Genomic DNA, 12,485 nt, shown 5'->3' with positions numbered 1-12,485 from the left:
AAGCGGATATCGGGTGTCCTAAGGGCGGTTTAACGCTACATTAATATAGTCTGTTGGTTGCTAGGGTTTGAAAATTGTATAGTGGAAATGCAAGGGGCGAAATTGCGAATAAAACGTAGCTAACTGTGAAAAAGAATGTTGCGGTTTGAAATATAATTGGTAGTTAGAAACATATTACAAATGAAATATTCCCAGCAGAAGGTAGGTATGAACCTATCAGAAGTTTGTAATTTTCTACCGCGTCTACTGAACACCTCGTCATAACTAAATGTTTCCAGGTATTAAGAAATAGCGCAGTGTATATAAGTATTAAGAAATATTGAAACGTAAAAGCCTCTAGAATCCACATATCCTTTAAAGGAAGTTAGATACTTCGATCGTCGAATCTAGTTCTTTGAAAGTTATTAAGTCTCATGAAATTAAAACCATTCCAAGTACAGTTCTCTCGAATAACCAGATAATTATTCACAAAATAAAATGTTTTTATCATGCATCTCGTTGAAGGATGTTTCTAAAGGACTGTATAACTTGAAGCAATAAACAAAACAAGAAAGTGAAAGAAGGTAAAATAAGCCAGCCTTCAAGCAAAAAGACTTTTGTCCTAATTAAAATTCTTCAGGGGAGAGAATAAATCCTGGCTCTCGGGCTTGGATTTAAGTAAGTTTCTCTTTCTTTTTCGACTTCATTAAATGTACAAAGCTATGCAAATAATTTGGATAAACATACAAATAGGGTTTCGGCTCGATGGCTGAATGAATCAGATTTTCAAAGTATTCATTTTAGAGACGGCAAGTTATCGATTATGTGTATTGAGTTACAAAGTTATTGAGTAATTAGGGAATTAAACTTTACCTGATTTTTTCATTTCACTTTTTATTCATTTAGAAATCAACCGAGAGATGATCTATATCAGCCATAGACACCTAACATGTATCCCTAGCCAGAAATAAAACACGAGGGAAAATCAGTGAGTAAATGCAGAAAATGGGCTATGGAATATTGAGTGTTCGAAATGGCAACACATTACACTGACAATACCTTGGGGCGCCAGTTCATGCGTGAAGCTCACGCTTCACTCAATCATTCATAACACCTTTTGAAAAATAAAGAGCAAAAAAGTGTCTTTAGAATACCTAGGAGTAGGGAATTATGGATACGTATTCGTCGATAAGCATGAGCAGACAACAGGGACTGTCTTTTGCGTGGTTTTGCGTTTATATCTACACAAGAAACTACATTTTAATTAGAAATGTACCTAAAAAATTCCGAATAGATAGTTAATACGTCAAAATTGCGTACTAAATGAAAGCTTAAATTGGGCTGCAAAATCAAATTGAATAAGTAATTGGATTTATTCGATTACTAAAAAAAGCGTACTTAGGAGGGGCCTTGTTAACAAATCGCAATTGAGATTTCTATTACATTATGTGCTATAGTTGCTCATTCGATTAAATAACTCAAATTATTTTGATTGCAAAATCAATGCGTTTATTTCCACCACTAATTTTATTAACACACCCTCCTATCGTCTAACTATTAAGCGCCTCACACTTCACATTGAATGAGACATAAACATTCTGAAATTTGCTCATTATCATGATTCAATACCGAGGAATAAAGTCGATCCAATCTGCAGGCAAACATCTAGAGGTTTTTACGATATGGAAGCAAATATTATGGGAACTCTTGAACTTTGCAAAGACCAGTCAGCTCAAACACTTATCCGGTTCATAAACAATGCAAATGCAAGAAGGTAAGTAGCATATGGCCATAACAAGCACAAGCTGACAGACACGTGACACTCAATTTCAGCTTTAGTTGATGGTTTGTAGGGAAACATCGAAACCTTATAACCACTATCGCGGTAGATTGATGTCGAAAAAGGGCGAGGAATCGGACAAAAGGTGAAATATCGATTTGCGAATTTCCTCCCTTATTTTTCACTGTGTGAGATTGAGTGCGCTATTTGATATTCATATCGTGATTTCTACTTGTTTGGCTTACTTATTCATAACTTTTTCGTTAGTGTCTTTTTGAAATTGGAAATCGTATGACGAGTAGGATCCCATTATTTATATCTCATATTCTTTAGCGATGAAAAAAATACAAAGAATTAAATATGCACTAGGTATGCGTGTCTTAAGTAGCTACATGGATATATGACAAATTTACATTTTAAGCCCTGTTATTGCTTTCTACTACATTGCTTTCGGTGATTTTCAAAAAAATCGGTTGTAGAGATACATTTTACTGAAAAACCCGATTGTGCAATACCGCAAAACTCATTAAACTCAGAGGAAAACTATAATAATAAAGATGTATTCTCGCATTTACTCATTATTTAATGCCCTAAATTTTTGCATTTTATAACAGAATGTTAATTTAAAAGGAAGAACCCTTGTAGAATTTATTATCGGCAAATTCGCCTGGAATTTGGATATACTGAAGCTTCGCCGAATCACGTGCCCAGATCAATAGGTCGGCGAAAATAAATGAACCAAAATAACAAGGTCTTTAAAATGGAAGCACTGATTAAAATTATACGCTTCGTCGGTACCTGCTCACGTCGTCTATATAATATGTTGCCACCTGCCTTGCCGTAAACTTAATTAGAGCAACTAGAATCGACGAAGAAACGATTACCCAAGTGAGAAAATGTTTCAAACACTTAACCAAAGTACTGAATCTTACGAAGTAATGCTGATTATCCTCTGATATAAGATCGAGTATACTTAATAAGAAACGCCAACGGGCACTTAATTGGCACAGTGGGTGTAGATTAAACGAATTATTTATATTCAGGGTAATTCAAAATTCGCGTGATTCCGCTGGAGTATATGTGGGGGGTAGCTATTTAGAGTACAGAGAAAATAACGAAAAATAAACAAGTCTCACAAAAATTAAGATATTTTCAAAAAACTGAATCATCAATTCGGCAACAATGTAGATACTGACGTGATCACAACTGCAAATGAAGTTTTTGTCATTTACAGCACATGGATCAGTCTTTATTGTTTAAAAGAAGGAAATTAAATACAAACATTTGATAAAACAGTAGGGATCTAGTTCATCTTTTAACTATTTGTGTATACTTAGTTCCTAAAAAACCTTTCAATGGTTATTCTTGCCTGGCGTTAGTGCTTGTTTCTATCAAAATTTGAATGCCCTTCGATGTTCCTTCTTATGTACAATTGCGGCTAGTTTCACTTGCCTCCACAAAATTTAGTTTCTCAGGATTAATTTGCTCGGACAACAACACACTGTGGCTTCCGCACGTTTATGATGTCAAATAATTAATCAATAGAGTAATTGATAAGTGTCCCCAATAAAAGTAAACTTTTTGCAAGTGCGACATTAATATACAAATTAAGTTTGGAAAGGCACAGTTTAAAAACTGATCACAAATACGTAACTCTGACAAGTTTTTTCGCAAATTTCTAGCTGGATGGTTGCCGATGTGATTTTTCATTAAAATTTATAGAATCGTAGTTTTTCAATATAAAAATTATGCCTAAATTTACGTGAATTTTGCAATTTGTTTGTAATGTTTAGCCAGACTAATAGTTTTCCAAATGTCCATTATCTCACGCTGAAGGGGTGGTCGGGAGAAAAATTGAAGAGTCCCTTTTGTAGAAAAAAGAACAATTTTTTTTTCTGATTAGTGTTGCGTGTTTTAGAGAATTTTTCTGGCGGAGCGCGACAACCACTTGTGGTAGTAACAGTTCCGATGGATTGTTGGTTCGTTGATGGATCGATGGAGATTAGGAAAATTTTCCATAAATACAAAAATACATACTTAACATGTTAAATGTGATCAGAGTTTGACTTAAAGACAAACACTAGCGTTAGTTACCAAATTTCCTGGTGGATTTCTAACTCTTTGGTGAGGATCGAAAATCATTGTTAGTGCTTAAATTTTTATTAGCTATCTGAGCTAGTCAGGACGAAAAGGCAAAACGGTACCACGACAAAGAAATAATTTTAACTACGTCCTGAACTAGACTGGTGAGGGTAGAAAATGTATTTCTAAAGAAAATGCCTCAGTCTGTGAAAGTGGCACGGTTTATCATGCTTCACCACCTTGTATTCGATTGAGAGAGTACCGCGAAAATCGATTTAGTACTGACTTAGTGGCCCACCAAAGTGAAAACAGGGATTCTAAGATTCCAGAAACGCTAATAACTCCAAGCTTCAACAACTAGGTAAACTCTTACTAAATATAAAGTTGATAGTTAAAGGTAGCAAGCGCTAAAATATTGGAGAAAAAACTGATTTTATCCCGAACTCTCCCTAAAACCCCTCAAAGTAATGTCGCCAATTGTCGACATGAAGTATGTTTCTTCCTCAGGTAGCGATATGCACATTTTCACGCCGATAGAGATTCGCCCATAAATGTGTACTAACAATGTCTCTGTGTGCGTTCGTAGATAAATGTAAATCTTTTGCTGCGGTCTAATAAGCGCCGAGGTCTAATACTTCAAACTAATCAAACAAATCGACAGTTGTTTTGACCCCACAACTTTCAGCAGGTCAATGAGCGCTTAAATATAACTTTAGGGCGCCTGGGGTACGTAATTGTACACAATAACTGCTGTATGTTTGTTCATTTTAAATAGTTTATGGCTGCGGGTGTTGTTTATTTCTGATCAGCATTCCCTTTTACTATTGCTACGTTCAGCATTTAGTATTAAGTATATGCTAGACTATCAATAAATGTGATTAACTTGTTTTGGCACATATTTTTTATTTAGCCTGGAGACACTAAACCATGTCTTCTGCAATAGAACTCACATTGCAAATTTTAAAAACTTGACGTCTTTTATTAGGCTCCTCCGATCCGACTTAAAAACCACCCTAATACTTAATTGACGACTGAAGGAACTTCCCTCTATTTTTCTCTAATTTATTTCGCTAAAAGTAGGATTAAGTACTTTTGGTTTTTTGTCAAACCAGGATTGTTAATTATTTCACTCAATGTCACAAGATAAACGCAATAAGATTACTTATGTGTTTCTCTTTATGAATGCATAATGTTTAGGAACGAAAGATTGGTGTGTGCCTAGCTTCAAGTCAACAATTCGCTAAATTCCACTCAACAACTCACAAGGCAAATAATTACATTGATAATTAGCATCAAGAAAACTGAGGCATAATTTTTGCAAGGGCTTCATATAAATATCCACCCCCGTTAAATTTCGGTTTTCCCCTAACTCGTTATTCACGTGTGCTCTTTATTAAGCGCTTCGCAGGTAAATGTTCAGCCGAATGACTGGGAACCACCATATTTGTCGAGTAATATTATTTTATGCAGTAGGATATGATGATGTGTGATGAAAACATAGTGAAAAATGTGGCGGGACTAAAACCAAAATGAAAACCAACAACTCGAAGATCGACATAGAGCGGGGTTATGATTAAATCTTTCGATAGCTGGCCCTAATGAATGACAGTGAGGTAGGGGCACCAATTTATGGATGTAGGTAGATATCATAAGGATTTACATTGTTGTAGCAAAAGAAGTGAAAAATTTGCCTGTACTTTTTAAATGATTTAAAACACGTGCAACTTGTATACCCGCCAATCATTCATAGTAATTCCCAAAAACCCAATGACAGACACTACAATAGACTGGCTCTGTTCAAAACTTTACACACCCCAGGCACCGTAAAAAGGTCTTATAATCAGATCTTATAAGTGGCAGTCTAAATTTAGAATTTATTTGCGATCATAAGATTGAACGGGACTGTCTATTTTTGTCCCCCGGCCGTTAGGAGGGAAAGCCAAAAACAACAAAGTTACTCCATCTTCTGGTCGACGATCTTAATTCCTTGTCACTACTGAATTCGGATAGATCTGTCAACTTGTTTAGGTATAAATGAGACACATTAATTCGCTTTGAAGAACGAGTTTGAAATCAAAGGCTTGTCGGTCTGCATAACAGTGAACATAAACTTCCAAATGCTAGATAGCGATTGTCGTTCTTACATGTTGAGGTGTTTTAAACCCTTACTATCACATTTCTTAGTTCACATTCTAAGCTTCTGTTGGAGAAATTATGTGTATCTGATCTGTATACTTCGACCAAAAGCCTGAATAACAATAGCCATCTACTACTAAAATTACATCGACGTTACTATTCTGTCTTAATTGAATAATTTAGTCAAGTAACTGGAGTATATCCGCGCTCCTTCTTCTGCTTGTATGAAATGGTTTTCAATTTTGTTCAGTACTTTATATCGAATTCTGAATTATACTCTGGTGTCAATAGCAAGCAATCAAATATATTATTTGTGACAGAAACAGAGTACACTTGCAATGGGACGCTCGTAACCACTACAAAGCCAGATATTGTTCATGTCATACTTAACCAACCGGTTAACATCCATTGTGGATCACAAATCTATTGAGAATCCTCTCAAACGATCCTATAACTGATTCTTCAACATCTTCTATAGCCTCGATTCTTTCAATTTATAAACGCAGATGTTTATACTTCGCTTTACTGCACATCACTCAGTAAACTATCGTCAAGTTTGTGGTAGTCCCAGATTAATTTCTTTCTCGTTTGTAAGATAAGCTCGTCGGTACTTGCGATAATATTATCATTTTTAGCGGTGTAGTGAATGTTGTGCTTAGATTTTAAATTACTCCGGTGAGTATTAATGTATTTGAATTATTGGCTGATGTCTTGGCAGTGTTTTAAATGTATGCATGTACTGCTGAATAATTTAAATTTAAAAAATATTGTACCTTATTCGAGAGAATGCTCTATTCCTAGTAGACCATCATATTTACATTTCAGCCAAAGTCTAAGATGTTTTTAAATATTTATTGCCATTTCAAAACGCACATGCATCTCCCCTAATAAATCAATGTGTCGAAACTAGCTGCTACAGAGATCTGACACAATGCGCTCTTATGAGTCAGCGAAAATGAGATCCTTACGTCCCATGTAACAGTTACGAATGTGGCTCATCTCATTGTTATCTGATCGATTCGATAATGCATGACAGTGAATAACATTAAAAGGACCGTGTCAAATAACAATTACGTATCTAAGATTGCCCACTTTGCAACGAATCCAAAACGCATATCGAAGGTATAAAATAGGCGTGGTTCCTTTAAAAACGTGAGTATCAAAACATTCGTAAGTTGCTTAAATATAATTCAAATGTCTGTTTGGAAAAATTACGTTTCTCCAAATTTTTCTTCCTGTGAGGTTCACATTTCAAAATGTTAATTGTAAATAGATCATTAGCCATAACCTTTTATAGGATGCATTTGTTGACATGCGTTGAACCGGTTAATCTAACCTTTCATTGTCACTTTCACTTTCTGTGTTCATCTATGGTTACTTGAGCTTTTGATATTTAAGCAGGAACACGGATTTACGTATAGTTAATGGGGCAGATTACCTCGAAAAACATTGTTGTTATTACAAAAAAAGTTTACTAATTTTCCTGTACTTTCTAAACACTCCCAGAGGAATGACGCGAATTTGAATCACCCTGTATCGACCAAACTAGTCATTCATCAAACTGTAGTTCGATGGGTCGCATCGTTGCTCCGCATCTTCCGTATCGCATATATACCTGCATTTTATGGTGGGAGTTAAATAATGATAGAACGGTGGCAAGGGAATTATTTACTTTACACCACCAAGGTTAGAACTGTTACAGCTGCATTTCCCACATGGCACACTAGTGGGTACCATTTTTTCACTTAAGCAGTTAAAGAAGAATTTGTTCATTAATATAAATTAATTAGTTCATAGACAATTACAATAAAGCCACACACTACTTAATATACAAAACAATATACCTAGTTAACAAAATTTTAAATACAAACGAAGTTGAACTGAACTGCCCAGGCTGTCTCCATTCTTCCCTTGGTATCCACGGCATTTTTACGACTAGAGTGGTAAACAGTGTTGCCAGGTATTGAAATTGAAAAGCGCCAGTTTACCCGTTATATACCGCCCAAAAGTCCGACAGCCAGAAGCGCAACTCGTTGTCGCCAAGAACAAATACAATTTCCTTCAAGTTCAGGGTTTATAATAACTTGATTTGAAAATTTGGTAACTTTATACTCAAATATTTTCAGCAATACAGTTTATACCGAAAAGTCCCACAAACTTTGCTTATCAAATGAGACACCCTGTATATAATACTGTTTATAGATTTGCAATTGCTTTCCCAAAGTTTTCTCCAAATGGCCTATACTCATCTCAAACCTTTTTCAAGTAATTCATTATTTTCCAACTTTTTCGTTCAAAACTTAGTTTTAATTTAACGTTTATAACTGCGACATCTGCATTCGTAAAAACTTCACATTTTGGGTGTAGAATACCAAACTACTGTGTATTAGTTTTGTATGGAGAAGTATCCTCTGCATTATACAAAGTCGCGTAAAATGATTGGTTTATCGTACATAGCGATGAAATATCAAAATCCAACATGACAATATGTGAGATGATAACTAAAATTTTCGAGTATCACGTAGCAAAGTTGGTCAAAAAATTTAATACGAAATTGAAATAAATAACTATAGAAATGAGGTTTTCATGAAATTTTTTGATCTCCATGGAGAATGTAACCAAATTACAGCAGGAACATGTAGAAAGTTCTATTAAATGTTTTCCGATCAACAGCCAACCAATGGGAAAAAGTTTGTACGCTTACAAACGTGTTTATATTCATTTATTATGGGTCAAAACTGAAATCTCAATGACATTTTCCCATTATTGTAACGTTTAATGAAGACAACGTGATAAATGTTTTAGCCTAATTTTGCGCATTTCTTCAAGCTTCTACTCCAAGTGTGGACGTTGATTTTGGCATAAATCGTGCCCCTCTTCAAAGAATCCTTGGTGATGCACCCATAAAGTACATTAAAATTCAAGCCTTAAAACCGGAAGATTTCCAACGTCGAGTACAATTTTGTGAAAGAAGTTTGATCTGGATCCCAGAAGAGCCTAACTTTCTAACGAAAATAATTTGGATGAAGGATGACGATAAATTCTCGAGGGTAGGAATTTGCAACAGGAGGAATAGGTAAATTCAGAAATATATCTTCAAATTCTAAGGTCAGCTATTCAAATTCTAAGGCGAGTTTTTGGACATTTTATAGTTAGAAGACTATCCCACTTGTTGGCATCTATTGCACTGGTGCAGTAACAGCACAGTTTATATTCAAATGTTGGACAATCGATGGATAAGACGTTTGGGTCTTTAGGATTGACCGGCAGATCACCCGATCTCACGCCACTAGGTTTATACTTGTGGGGTAATTTGAAAAATAAAAGTATACCATAGTGCACGAATACGCCAATATATCGCGACAAAATCATCAAATAAGGCTACAACTGAACCTCTATATGCGAATCAAAATGGTTGGGAGTAAACGGTGGTCATTTTGAGCGCATTTATTACAAACATCTTAAACCTTTTTGTAATAGGCTTTTGATCTCTAATGTTACATCTATGCTATGTAATTGCAATATGTAGAATAGAAAACTTCCTCAAAACTTCATTTCTATAGTAGGTTTTTTTCCATTAGAATAATTTCGACTAAATTGTTAAGAAATGCCCAAACAATGATTCTCGTACGGTTGATTGTAAAGAATTATTACTTACTGCATCTGTAAAAAAGTCGATTTTTATAGAAACTCCCTTACTTTATTCGCAACTTTACTTTTCAGGAATAGGAACATGATCTAAGTATGTACTTATCATTTGAAAGAGATTCTGATTGCCGTTTAGGTTAATCGATTAATAAAGTATCTTAATTCACCACTAATTCCTTTCCTTCCACCTTCCACCTTTCACCACTAATTTTACGCGACCCTGGCTAATGCAAAAAATACAAACATGGTGCTATTGTTACTAAGTACAACCCAATTTGAAGTTTCTACGAATACAGATAAGTATCGCAGTTATACTTAAACACTAAATTAGAATTACATCTCAACAAAAACATTTGAAAATAATTAATTACATTAATACTCCAAAACGATTAGAGATGAGTATAAGAAAGTATTGAAGAAAAACTTCAGGGTAGTAATTGCGAATTCAAAAGCAGTATTGTTTACAGGGTGTCTCATTTGGAATAGCAAAGCTAGATCGCGAGCCATTATAGAGGTATCCAAAGCTTCGGAACAATACCAATCCGTATACATCTAAGTAACATCAATGGTGAGCCACCCTGTATACCTACGTATTTCGGCTATAAGCTCTAAACCCTGGCTTTTTTACTTTATTGTAGGCAAGTAGATACTTATATAGTTTCGAATTCAATGCGTGATTGGTGAATTATTGAATTAATTTGCCACTTCCACTCAAGTTTGCTTCTTTTTGGAGATCGATACTGCATCGATTGTATGCACTACAGAATGATGCTTCTTTCAACAAAATGTTCTTGAAACCCCACATAAAAATTCTTCTGATCACTCATTTTGAAAATACTTATATGTTAAAAACGTGCTGTTTACTACCAACGCTAAACAAGTGTAAATAAATGCTGGACGGCCCTTATGAAGCCGAAATAAAATAAGCCACTTATGAGAACATAACTAATTAAAATTGTTTCTTGTTGTTTTGGAGTTGGATTTGAGATGAGTTTCGAAAGTATGTGAGTGGTGTGCTAGAATTCAACTAAGTACCTATGTGTGCCACGCGTAATTTGAATAAAATCGAGTAGCTGGGTCGTCCTGTATATTAAAAAACATTTTCAAAATGTACGTCCTGTAGGCTTCTGTCTATTCATAGATAATTCTGTTGAAAAATCAAACAGTTTCTACAGCTATCATTGCAATTACCCCTAGATAATTAACCAATTGGATGCACAAAACGTTTTTCTGCCAAAATAACTGCCATCTCGGACATGTAGATGTTTTATGTAGTATTTGTATGATATTTGAAGTATAATAGCAACTTTATAGTACCGACGCGCGGTTTAAAAACGTACAATGCGAATAATAACAAAATACTACTGATGGTCACTTTTAATTGACATCCCATCTTCTAAACTTTGATATGTCGATTACGATGCAAAAAGTTGCGTTAAAGTTTAAATTGTATGAAGAGAAGCGGGAAACCAACGTATATTGAACATGAAACGTTCCTTTTACCATTTTCTAGCAAACATGCAATGTTTTAATGAAAACCAATTTAAAGAACTACCTAGAGATCACTAATGGCACATAAAATCAGTCTACTCCAATAGAAATGCATTCAAAAGCTCTAGATTAGAAATAAAGCAAATATAAGGAAGTATAGTTACCAGTTGTGTAGGAGTTAAAACGCTTCTTTAATCCATATAATCCAGATTAGGCATATTCAATTCACAAACACTGTTTAACACAAACACTCAAGTTCTCGCATTGCATAAAAGCCAGGACGGTGGGAAGTTTCAACGCAAATTGCAATAAATATTGCAAACAATGACCTAGATACTTAATAACTTTCAAAATATCTGAAAACTCTTAAATAATTCAGTTCCTAAAAATTCCACTTAATGTATAAACAAAATTAAAAAACAAAACAACTAACAGTAAACAGTCGCTGGCTTGTGCTGTGTGCGATAAAGGACCTTATTGTCAAACATAACCTCTAAACGTGCATATTTTGCCGGTTTTCTCCTGGTATACGCGATGTTATTCACTGCGAATCGTAAATAACGATTGGAAATGAGCACTTTTCACTTGAACCACCCGTTTCCAATAAAGTTTTCGTGTCTTTAACTGAAAAAGCGGACTTTTTAGCGGAGAAGAAACGGTTTTCAGAAGCTCACGGCGCTCTCACTCGACAGACTGATGCGTTTTGTTCACAGCTGTGTGACAGAGAGGGAGAGAGCACATAGGCCGCTTATATATTTATTTTCCCCTTATGTATAGCAGGTATATAAACCGTGCTACCGCCGGTTCGTATTCTGCCAGCTTTTGTGGGATAACGAGACTCCAGTACACACTGTTAAAATTCTACATTATTGCAGCTGGATTTTTTCTTCAGAGGTTTTTCGGAAATTGGTTAAAGCCCTAATGAGGATGGCATGTTAGTTTCCATCCGAGTACCAAAACTATTAAGACGCCAATCATCGATCGCTATCACAAGGGGCTCTTTGTAATCATTGCTTGTGTTGTTGTTTAGTTGATTACTTTAGCCTGGCCATAGGCGTCCCACTGTTTTTTTATTTGCTCGCGTTTTTACGTGCGCGCATTTGTACGCATACTTTTTTTGTAAATGCATAGAAACCCAGGCAGATACGTAGACAATAATTCCTACTACTTATCCCAAACCGAAGTTATTTTCGTCCAGTGATTTAACTTTAAACTGAATTTATTCACATAATTTTCTTACATGCCTACAGTCCGATTTTTCTAATAAAATTAAGATCTGCTTTGATTTGACAATTTCGTGGAAAAAAAGTCTTTTTAAATTGTTTAAATACGCCTATGAACATGTCGGGAACATAGTGGGCACCAAAAG

General features: G+C 35.1%; 1 protein-coding gene across 1 annotated transcript in view; it reads right to left on the bottom strand.

The window, feature by feature from the left end:
- LOC109537790 (flocculation protein FLO11) overlaps window positions 1-11,798 on the bottom strand; it is a 137,549-nt gene extending 125,751 nt beyond the window's left edge. The window contains exon 1 of the mRNA XM_019904682.2: window positions 11,281-11,798. The gene's annotated coding sequence lies outside the window, so the exon portion shown is untranslated. The remainder of the gene's footprint in view (window positions 1-11,280) is intronic.
- Between the last annotated feature and the right edge of the window lie 687 nt (window positions 11,799-12,485).

Source organism: Dendroctonus ponderosae, unplaced genomic scaffold (genome assembly GCF_020466585.1).
Source record: "Dendroctonus ponderosae isolate FM_Combo_2020 unplaced genomic scaffold, Dpon_F_20191213v2 Dpon_F_20191213_4, whole genome shotgun sequence".
In the NCBI taxonomy this organism is placed as follows: domain Eukaryota; kingdom Metazoa; phylum Arthropoda; class Insecta; order Coleoptera; family Curculionidae; genus Dendroctonus; species Dendroctonus ponderosae.
This window is presented reverse-complemented; position numbering and strand designations above follow the sequence as displayed.